Raw genomic sequence first — 12,366 nt, 5'->3', positions numbered from 1 at the left:
TGAGGCAATTAAAGTATCATATGTTGGTATATAATTGGTAGCAACATCTTAATTTACAAACTGGTACATAGGATACACAGATTAACCTTTTAATAAAAGTATTAAATTTGCCTTTCCTACTTGGTATTCAGTACAGAACAAAAAAAGATATACCTACAGCAGAATTGCTTTTCAGATCTAAACATGTTCTATTTCCATAGATTTTTGATATAAAGGAAAAATGATGACAGACTCTGATATACAATATTTATTGATTACAGGTATACTTACTCCCCCAAAAGGCAAAGAAATTTTACAGTTGTGTGAAAAATTCATTGTGCATTGAATATTTTCATTATTTATGCAATGTCACAGGTGTCATAAATACATGTGTAACAATTTCACCAATGTAAATTTTCGGAAAGACCTACTTAATCCCTTAGCTCATTCTAGTTATGATAACATCCATTGGCTTAGCAGTCATTGTTTTAAATATATGGTAATAGATTCCTGGCAATGTATCATCAAGATTTTTACTAATTTAACACCACTGTACCAATCAATGCAGCTGGACATTGACAATTAGGCTGGACAATTGACCATCTGTCCTCTGCTAATTAGATGAACGAAGTGAGTATCATATTGACCACTTAAACCAAGCAATATTCTGATGATATTTATTGATATTGTTACCATCCGGTTAACTGTGTTGCATAAATAATTAGAGCTTTCCAATTAAAGGATCATTTACTCTGATGGCCAGTGGTCAATAGAAAATGACCACAACAACAAGGACAGATCTGAACACCAGCCTTAATTAATACACTAAAAACTGACTGCAGTAGTATATAGCTGAAAGTCTGTATAATTGTAATGATGGTTGTTATTTTATGTAACTGAAAATTACAAATAACATGACAGAATGTATAATTCAAGATGGCTGTCAGACAGCCATTTTATCTTCTAAATCTGGCCCAAAAAAAGAATGAGCACTGCTGTACCAAGTGGAACCTATGAGGCCCTTGTATAAATGTTTCAGAAATGGAACCATCTTATAATCAAAGATGATGCCAGCAAGAATGGAGGAAATATAATCCATTATAAGGACAATTTGAATCTGTGCTAATTACAATTCAGAATCAAGAGATAAAGTTCATTCACGTAAGTTATAGATTAAAGATTTGTGCATTTCAAAACCCATGAAAATTCTTCTGTGAAATGCTCAATATACTTTACCTTTTTACAGCGATGATCCAGCTGAGTAGTTACGAGACCTAATGTAATATTAATACTTCCGTGTGGTATGTAAGGTTAGCTTTTCCTATCTTATCTGTCAGATATAACACTGGCCACACCTACGTAATGTCAACACCATCAAATAAGTATCTTAACAGATTAACACCTATATCCAACAATTAGATAATGTAAACAAAATTATTTTCATATCGACTTAATTTCCAACAACTTTTTCATGTTTATGTTATTTCATGATTGTAAGTCATATGCTCAGATAAATGATTTTTTGTCGTTTCCCCACAAAAATTAAAACCGCTGAACTTAATCGTACACAAAAGTTGGTTTACAGTAAAGTTCCTTCCTCAATATATTGTATACCAAGGTTATTTTCAAGAGATTTTCAACTAAAACAAGAAAATGATATTTTACAAATCTTAATTTTGCATTCTGGTTATAAGAGTATATAATTTAAGCACTAATTCTTGTTATTCTATGGCTCAAATCTATGAGACCACCTCATTGCCCAACGAAATTGCGATATAATAGATATGCAGTACTGCAATCTACTTTCAACATCTACAGGGATGCTGAAAATATAACAAGGAGTAGTTTGTCCTGAGATATAACACTATCATTTGATACTGACGGATTTAAACATGTACAGACATTTACACACACACCCAACACATCACACATATTGAAGGCCGTCCTTAAATGAACCATACTGTTAATAGGACGTTAAACCTAATACACCGATAATACATTGAGATCAACCAATCTTAGATGTGCAGTGGACTAACCACAAAATGTGTATCATACATACACAAAATCAATCCTTCATCAGTATCTCAGGTTGATTCTGTGATTATCGGTGTCATCTGTCTTTTTCTACCTACCAAAATACCTAAGGCCAAAAAAAAATATGTTTAGGGGTTACCCAACCGACCCTAATTATTTACATCCCCCCCAACTCTAATGAACCTGTATAACTTTTAATGTATAACATAAAATGTTCTTTATGAAGAAACTTTGTTTTCTTTGTAGCTATTGAAACTCAAATTTAAAAACAATAAATATTATAAAATATGTTATTGTTATTGCTGTCCCGAAGGCTGACCATGCCTGTTTTTACCCATGAAATACTAAAGAAGCTTCTTCAAACCAAGAAAAGATTTACTCACAAATTTATCATGTCATACAGTATATAATGTGTTTGATACCTACTACTCAACAGGCATGCATCACATAAGTACAGGTAATAAACCTACCTAAAAACAGAATTGGTTTTAGCCAGGTAATAATTATCCAATGGAAGTGTGACTGAGGATCACGTAGGTATGGCGAGTGGTCCTAATGTACAGGTGTGTCCAGGTGAGAAAGGATGAGGAAAGAGGAAGGATGAGTGTCCAGTTAGGACGGTAACACACAAGAGACTGGCGGGCTGCCCAGTATTACTAGTATACTTGTAGAAACATGCCTGGTATGTGACAGCGACTCGCCAGACTCACCAACAACACATCACTTGTACTACATACGCCCCTACCTGTATCTATAGTATATATCTACCTGTAGGCCTACCTCATCAGTTACCTCATTTAAACAGCCACTTCATTATTCACAGGCCTTTATCTGATAACATTTTTCCTAAGGTTATAAAAATGTTTTTAAGTATTAAACAACGGGACGAGTATCAGAGCATTTTGTCAACAGACAGCTCGCCTACACAAAGGTTGGGGGATTACCAGGGGAATTAACGCGTCAGTATTAGTAAAGGAGGTTAAATGGTAAGTCAACACCAGATGAATAGGACTCTCTTCACCAACATAAGTCATATCTGAGGTTTTCACTCTGATGTAACAGACTGACTAGCAGGTTAAGCCGAACAATAAACACAAACCAATATAATAGTCAGTCGATCCTTTATAACGGTCAGTCATGTTAAGTACACTGACCAGGTGTACTGGATGGTTTGGGTTGGACTTAATTGTTTCACATAGCCAGGTAGTGGACACTGGGCAAGCTTTGGTCAACAATGACCAAACATACAGATCGTTTTAACTCAGAGTGTATCCATTGGCCGAGCAAACAGTTCCAAACAACGGACAACAGACACCACCCATGTCCCCCCTCACAAAACCTTTAAACCAATTACAGAGAGTTGGTATCGGCTACAGAATAAACTTCATCATTCAAATCTATTATGGGAACAAGAGCAAGACTGTCCATAAAGTATTGTATCAGCAGCATTTTCACACACCAATACTTGGGAAAGACAATCCTACCAAAGATTTGTAATAACAAAGTGATTGCATACCAATACTTTGGTGCCAAAACTTAGAGGATTACAAATTAACATGTCTGTTTAAGAGTGTCATTCGAGAGATCATCCTTATAGTAGATAAAAAAGATGGATACAGTTATCATTTTTGTGTATACAAACATGTACTTAGCAGAAGACATTGTACATCATAGACGGTATGATTACAAGAGGATCAAAAGAATATCATGACTGAGACCAGAGACAACATTCAATAAATTTACATTTACATTATATGATTTTCCATAAATCATAGAAATTTAATTACTTACAGGATATTTCAACTAACATAATACACAGTAACTCAACTGGCTGACAAAGCCCTTGGTGATATAGTCAAAAAGTTTTTCCCATATTGGCTATAGGGGATTTTATTGAGTAATGGAAAATTCAAACTATAGATCTAAAGAAAGAAAGCAACATCTATAGTTGTACATTGTATAACTGTAGTTTTATTTGTGAGTAAAATATTCAAAGCATAAAAAACACAACAGAAATTCATCAAGACATATTTCCTATTGCCATAAAAATTCACATGTCTGTACCTGCATGGCCAAGCCTTGAAATATGACATTTTGTTTCTTTGACCATGAACCCCTTAAAATTTGACGTATGTACATGAATTTTATGCCACATTGAAAAACATCAGTCTATTTAGAAATTATAGCCAAGACAAGAATAAATTTGGCCTCTGATCATTGACATGACCTTGCAAATAGGAGCAGTGAATGGATAGTTGTATACAATATTCATTAATATCATCTATTCATATTCAGAGGTGGATCTCAAAAATGTTATTATGACCGCATATATTACAGAGATAAGATTAAATATATAGTACACAATGGAGATCTCAGAAGTTTACAGAGAAGTATGAAGCCATTTTAACATTTTGATTGAAACACAAGAGACCCACTTGGCTTAATGGTCACCTAATCATGAGATATGATACAAATTTGTTCTTTCATCAGGACTGTTTGATAAAACTTTGCATAAGTTAAAAAAAAAGCAATTTCCATTTTCAAACGCCATAATTTAGTATTTCATCTCTTCTAAGATCTTATAGATGTTAGGTAGCGGAGTCCCATCAGGTTATTTTGTTCACAATGTCAGACAAAATTTCATCATTACAAAGGGCAATAACTCTGTAAGTTACTGTCAGATGATTTCACAAGGGAACATTAGCGGATGATGCACAACACTCATTACAACAGTTGACGCATGAAGACGGACAAGAAATTATTGCAAAAGATCATGATGACCAATGGTCAGGTGACCTAATAAAAGTGAGACAATTACATCTATCGAGAATGTCTACAATTTCCACATCCGAGAACGTTTCGTCTCCACTCCCATGAGTGAAGAGGAGACAAGTGTGAAATAATCGTATCAAAAGACACACATTAGTGCAGCCCATTATGTATTTCTTCAAATAATTTTCACAAGTTAGATTAAAACCTAAACAATAGGCCCAGAGGGCCTGTATTGCTCACCTTGTCTAAGATTGCAAGAAATGTCCTGAATACAGATTCATTATTTCTTTTATGAAGGAATTTATCTTTTACTTTCCCAATTAGGCCCCACTTTTTCTGCTCCAGGGGGTCAGACCCAAAATTTATACAAACTCTGTTTCCTATCTCCAGACAATATTTCTGGCCAAATTTGTTTAAAATCCATACAGAGCTCTATGACTAGTAGCAATTTAAAAGATTTAACTCGGTCAATTTCCCCTATTGGGCCCTGTCCCTCCTGCCCCTAGGGGGGTCAGAGACAAAATTTATACAAACTCTGTTCCCCTTCCCAAAAGGATGTTTTTGGCAAAATTTGGTTACAATCTATACAGAACTATGTGACTAGTAGTGATTTAAAGGATTTTCTTCTATTTCCCCAATTAGGCCCCATCCATCCTGCTCGAGAGCCAAAATCTATACAAACTCTTTTCCCCTCAAAGATGTATCTGGCCAAATTTGGTTACAATTCATGCAGAACTCTACGACTAGTAGCGATTTAAAGGATTTTCCTCTATTTCCCCTATTGGGTCCTGCCTTTCCTGCCCCCGAGAGGTCAGAGCCAAAATTTATACAAACTCTGTTCCCCTACCCCAAAAGATGCTTCTAGTCAAATTTGGTTACAATCATTGCAGAGCTCTATGACAAGTAGCAATTAAAAGAATTTGCCTCAATTCACCCTATTGGGCCCCGCTTCCTGCTCCCGGGGGGGTCAGAGCCAAAATTTACAAAATCTCTGTTTCCCTTCGCCCAAGGATATTTCTGACCAAATTTGGTTACATTCCATGCAGAACCCTATGACTGGTAGCAATTTAAAGGATTAACCTCTATTTCCCCTATTGGGCCCCTCCTGCCCTCCTGACACTGGAGGGTCAGAGCCAAAATTTATACAAACTCTGTTCCCCTTCCCAAAAGGATGTTTCTGGCCAAATTTGGTAACAATCCATGCAGAATTCTATGACTAATAGCGTTTTAAAGGAAATGTTGACGGACGATGGATGCTGCGCCATGACATCAGCTCGCTGGCCCAAAGGGCCAGGTGATCTAAAAAGTATACAATACATAATAATGGTATAATATCTAGGCCTGCAGCTAGAAGAAAATCAGAGTCACCTGAACTTTTGTTGCCTCTGAACTACAGTTGATGGCTATAAACCTATATACTGTTAACATACATATTTCAGCAGTAACAACATATTAGCACATTCCATACTCTTTGCCTTAAAATATGGTTGCATTTATTACATATTTTGCAAGTATTAAATGCAATAATGGTTTTGATTTTTTTAGTTTAACGTACTATGGACAGCCAGGGTCATTTTGCCAGGTTTGTTGGTGGAGGAAAGTCCGAGTTCCTGGAGGAAAACCTCTGACCAGCAGCCAGTAACAACTGGTAACTGCCCCACATGCTAGGGAATCAAAATCGCAACCCAGAGGTGGAGGGCTTGTGGTAATATGTCGGGACGTTTTAACCACACGGCCACTGCGGCCCCCTGATTTAGCCAGTTCATTATTGTACTGAACATGTTAATATCAGTTTTGTGTTGACAACGGGCCTAACCAAGTGAAGGGCAAGTGTACTAAATGTAATTTCAAAAACAATAATTTGGAGAAAGCTAGGATACCACAGAACAATGAACCTTTCAAAACAAACCGGAAAATTGCAGTGACTAAGCCTAACAAACAAACATTTGGTCTTTTCTAATGCTCCCGAGCCAACTCTGTGATCGTTCTAAAGAGACACACAACTGCCCGCGGGGAATATAACTTAGTTATATTTCGTCATTACAAGTCGAAGCACCAAAACGAACACAGAAGTGTTGGTCCCTGTAAATTAAATCAGCCTCCTTCCATCATGACCATCAGAATTGGGCTATCTACCAAAGCCGTCCATAAATGGTGGCACTCGGAGGAAATCAATGCTTCCGGACGGAGAGCCGTTTCATTTTATAGAAACCATTTTCTACTTGATAACACATCCATAACACATGGAATGAAATCTATCTAATGGGGAATATGATAAATCACATCAGGATATAGAATTTTTGTGGGAGTACCAAGGGAATTGAATTCACAGTAAAACGTTTTGTCACTTTTTTATGTGATTTTATTGAGGTAAAGCACTTCAAAATAACCTTGAAAGCTAGGGCATGAATAGTGTAATTTCTATGGCAGCTAAAATGAAAACTGTGGTCTAAATATTTCCAAAGATATTTTCAATTTTTCCTTGTTTCTCTCCAATGCAACCTTGAAATGGGGTAAATTGTTCAAATGAAAATTACCCAACTAATATGGATACAGTAGACTATGACCTTCAACAACAACTAAATGGAGTTCTGTAATAATTAAAACACCAATCTTCTATCACGAATAACTCATGCAGCGCTTATGGTGAGAGAGTGGATATGACCCAGCGTCATAGTTTAATTCTCTAATCAAAACAAGCAATCATTCTAAAACCTTAAACAGTTATTATACTCTTTCAATCACACTTTGAATTCTCGAATTTCATTGCTCTATCATTGATTAAAGTCAATTGTAAAACAATTGCAGACAAAAACATCTCAATAACCAAAGATAATTTTGAAGCAGTATCTACATATTCTTCTTATCCAATAATTCACTAACATGAAAATTCCTTTTAGTAAAAGTATCCTTTGATTCCACAACCAGAGTGGGAATTAATTGTTACTGTTCTCCTATAATTAGATATTGCATGTGTATTGAGCAATAATATACCCCTCCGTGCCTACAATAGTAGTAAGTAAATACAGACATTGAGTTGCCCATTTATTAGCATTTTCATTAGGAATTAGTGTAAGATTTCCCAACTAATACGGTGAGTCTGTGATAATCCGAACACTGACAGTTCGGAAAACTTTCAAATTGGATGGAAATATCAAGGAATGGATTTAATTATTGAGTAATCCAATAGAATACGGCAGTCAGGAAAATTTGCAATTTGGAGAATTGGTACACACAAGTCAAAAGTATCAATGGTCAACTGTAATTCATCACATCAAAAACATCCATTTTTAAGCAATGCTGACATATCGTTGATGATTATACAACACAAAAGGTTCCTCACTAGAGGAGTGTGCTGTTTAGGTTAAATATGTCATAAGAATGATCACAAGTATTTCATCCCTTCCAGAAAAGGCTGCATTAATGTTAGTAGGTTGGTTGGGTTTAATGTTCTAACAACATCCATGGTCATTTAAGGATGTGTTTTACATGTGAGAATTTGTATATGTTTTGGGAGGCTGCGGTATATCTGTATTGTGTCTCTTTACAATAGCAGAAACTATTACCCATTTTATACATCAAATTCTGTCATAGATTATTGTACTTCATTGTTACCCTTTCTTATGGAGACTGCTGTTTAGGTTAAATATGTACAAATGGTTATGGAATTCAAGCAATCTTTTCTAATGGATACCGTTCTTTAGGTTAAATATGTTACTTAACATTCATATGAAGCATTCAAACTATGATATCTGCTAAATAATGGTAATGATAGTAATTTTAGAATACAACTTTGGGATGTTGCAGTGATGATGATGGTACAGTAGATAATGACAATGGAATAAATAAATTATTTTTATCATAATGTCAGTGACTCAACGGATTGACAGCAATTTTGTTTATATGACCAAGTATCTGTTTCAGTTTCAATTGAGATAAATGTTCACCATTTAGCCAGAATAACAACTAAATATTGTACAAGTTATTACAAATCCAACTTTCTATACATAGGGATTGGCTAGCACTCAAAGAACTCCTTTCTTCTTGTTAAAATGTAAAATATTATCACAAACCCCCCACCTCTCAGTCTTGGGTTCAAATCCCACGTTATGTAGGGCACTAATACCAAGTACTGACCATAGGTCAGTGACCTTTTTATGTGTATTCTGGTTTTTTTCTCCACTTTCTAAACCCGACACCTGCTTAAATGACCCTGGCTGTTAATAGGACATTTACCCAAACTAATCGTACAAATTTCAAATTTCTTTGAAATAATTGAGGTATCAACAGATAAGATATAGCAGATTGGCTCATCCGCTTGACTTAGAAAGAGCAATTAAATGACTACTAGTACCTTAATTTAATTTTCAATATTAATCTATGTATAAACTCATCAACTTTACTAAAGCTTGTAAAACTTATGATTATGCTAGCTTTAAAACAGATCAAGATACCCTGCAATCGTATATCTGTACTAAGTGCTATCTCTGTACCTGAAATATCTAGAACTGTCTATCCCCATTCCCCAACCCTAAATCCAGGGGGAGGGGGATTTAATTAGGTATCTTGGCAATCAATCTACACCTAGCTTCAAGAGGAGACGTTCCAATTTCCTGGCACCTCCCCTACCCCTGGTAGGATATTTATATATACCTGTACCCCCAGCTGGAAGTTTATGTACCTGACACTTGTACAAGTCACACTTAACTGCAGCGGAAGAATTTATCAAGATGTCGTTGTGCACTGTACTATAAAATATATACAGAATCTCCAAAGGATGTCTTCACTAAACAAATATCTCTTTTCTTGAATTTATGCAAAGTGAAATATATTGTATATTTTTCATCTCCAGCAGTGAAATGTGTTACCTAAATATACATATTTCATATGGAGACTTTCATGATCTTACTATCACGTGGGCCTGTTTATTTATTTACTTTAAGAAACATTTATGCAAACAAAACACATTAGACATGTAATAGAGATTCTTGTATATTTCTAAATACATAACTAACATATAATTAACTAAATAATATACTCTACCACATAATATTTAAAACTTGAGAAGTCTAGACATTTCGATATACCCAATACACGTAGACAGATTCACCTGATGTTTCTACCAAACACTTAAAAGTTCATTCATTGTGTGAATATCTGGAAAATTACACGTTTCAGAAACAAAAACCATAAATTAAATTTGCTCTAATGAGGGGAAATTGTTTCATGGTTTTGCTGTTCAATTATTGTTAAATAGTGTTATTTGCAAAGTAACAAATACAGGAATGCAGTAATGATTCCCTCTGAAATAAATTTTGATAAATGTCATTCTCTTATCTATAATGGTTCCTAAAAAGACAAGTAAAATTGTGGTGATCATATCAGTGATTTATTGTCAGTATTCTACAATGACTTACATTTCTATCTTTAATATTCAAAACGCCCCCTTTCCCCTCCACCCTTACTCCTTCCCCCTCCTTTACTTCGACCCCCTTCCCCATACACACACTAACTCAATGATAGTTTCTCTTTCAGATATATTTCATTTAGTTCATTGGAATCCGACAGATCTCAGTACAAAGTATTATTTTGAGGGATTTTTATTTCTGACAAAACTATGTCAATGTGTAAGATCATATGAAAATTTGTCGAAGTAAGTCAAACTCACAGAGGAAATTAACAGGTGCAGAAAAGCACTTCAAAACAGCTTTAATTAGCAATATAATTATATGGAAAATGAAGCCAGGTGTATAGTAACAACACAAAGATTAGTAATAAATGCATATACATATAACTACAAACACCTCTGTGTCACAAGTTCAAATCCCATGTGGGACAATTGCCAGGTAGTTACTGCTGGTTGGTGGTTTTTCTCTCGGTACTCTGGTTTCCTCGACCATCCTTAAATGGTCCTACTGGCTGTTGATAGGATGTTAAACTAATCAAACCCACCCAATGGTATCAATTCAAATTTCCACCTTATCCTTCATTTCGTTATCATTCTAAAGCATCTAGCTATGTAAACAGTATTTATCTTGTATTCTATTTACCTCAGTTGGTTCATGAATTAAAGGGCTGGCCTACCATGACAGGGAGCATTCAGTCTCTGCAGCTTCATTCAAATAGCATTATATCATGATCTCTGATACAAGATAAGAAGATCAGGATCACAGATACAAAGCACCAACACAACCTACCTTTAAACATCCCACAGTCAATTAGCCTGTTGTTCTGGTGTTTACAAATCAAACTGCCAACGTCCCCAGCCAAAGCCTGACAAGAGTCACCATCAGCTTTGAACATCATTAAACATGGGTGACATCCTGTAAGACTAGGGATAACGTGCATGCATGCATCCCATGCCACAAACTGACACCCCAGTCCCATCAGTAACCAATCATACGGACATCATTAGCTTTGGCGGCCACATAGCAAATAGCCGCGCTACAAAAAACTTTTTTTTTTGTTTACACGTTTATCTAATTCATGATTCATGTTCTCATTTCACACTCCCCTTATGAATGATAAATTAATGGTCGTACCCCGAGAATCAATAACCCGTTTTGCCACACTGGTAGTATCGTCTGACACCAAACAAGGACCTCTCCAGTAATCTTAGCCTCCTTCTATGTCCGCGACTGTATCTTAGTCACCTCTATAAATACTGTGTCAAAGTTTCATTATCAAATGATATTAGGAAACAAGCCATCTCAATAATCTAAGGAATCTATATGATCATCAAATGATAAGGACTTTTACAATGTCTGACATTTACACTTGGTCAGCAGATGGCCCTTCTTCCATTGTACACAGTTTTCCCTTTACCCGTAATTTCCTGTAGTCACCCATCATATATACCCTGATCTTCTCAGTACCTTGTATGAGCATCACATTTCCAAACCCCTGTTGCCGTCCTTTTGTCATAATTTAATGTACCCACTAATTATACCCCACTGGCCCTTTAATCCCTTTTTATACCCTAATACATTGCCCCTTTTGTCCTCCTCAATGACCCGTGTCATCCTTTTTATCCTCTGTCATCCACCTTTGTCCCTTTACATCCTTTATCTATCTTACCATCCCCATGGTCCCTCTCATCATCCCAGTACATTGTCATCCCCAATTTTATGGTGATTGGGTGGTGTAGTGGTTAAGCAGCTCGCCTTTCACCTAGCTGGCCGGGGTTGGATCCCCAGCATGGATGTGAAAAGGTTAGGGTTCACTTGCCCGATCAAGTGGGTTTTCTCCGGGCACTCCGGTTCCCTCCCACACTAAGACCCCTCTCGCGCTTACATCCCGGCCATCGAGAGTGATTTGCATAAATTGTATAACTTGTTTTGTAATCGATGTAAAAGAAATAAAGTTTATATTTATATTCATATATATATCCCCAATTGTGTTTTAATTCGTCATACTTCAATATCACCACACCCTTTCTGTATTATTAATTAAATTCTTCATCTAATTTAATATATTAAAGAATAAAAAACAAAGCAATTTTAATCACCTCGATTAAGACATTTAAATGGTACCTGTTGAAAAGTTCTATATTTCACATCAAATTATAAGAGAAAAATCTAT

General features: G+C 35.8%; 1 protein-coding gene across 3 annotated transcripts in view; it reads right to left on the bottom strand.

Annotated features, from left to right (window-relative positions):
* The window catches only part of LOC138325514 (KN motif and ankyrin repeat domain-containing protein 1-like), a 114,221-nt gene that overhangs the window by 65,063 nt on the left and 36,792 nt on the right, over nt 1–12,366 (bottom strand). The gene's annotated exons all lie outside the window — the stretch shown is intronic.

This window comes from Argopecten irradians, chromosome 6, assembly GCF_041381155.1.
Source record: "Argopecten irradians isolate NY chromosome 6, Ai_NY, whole genome shotgun sequence".
NCBI lineage: Eukaryota > Metazoa > Mollusca > Bivalvia > Pectinida > Pectinidae > Argopecten > Argopecten irradians.
The sequence above is the reverse complement of the archived record's forward strand: the minus strand, read 5'-3'. Positions and strand labels throughout refer to the sequence as shown.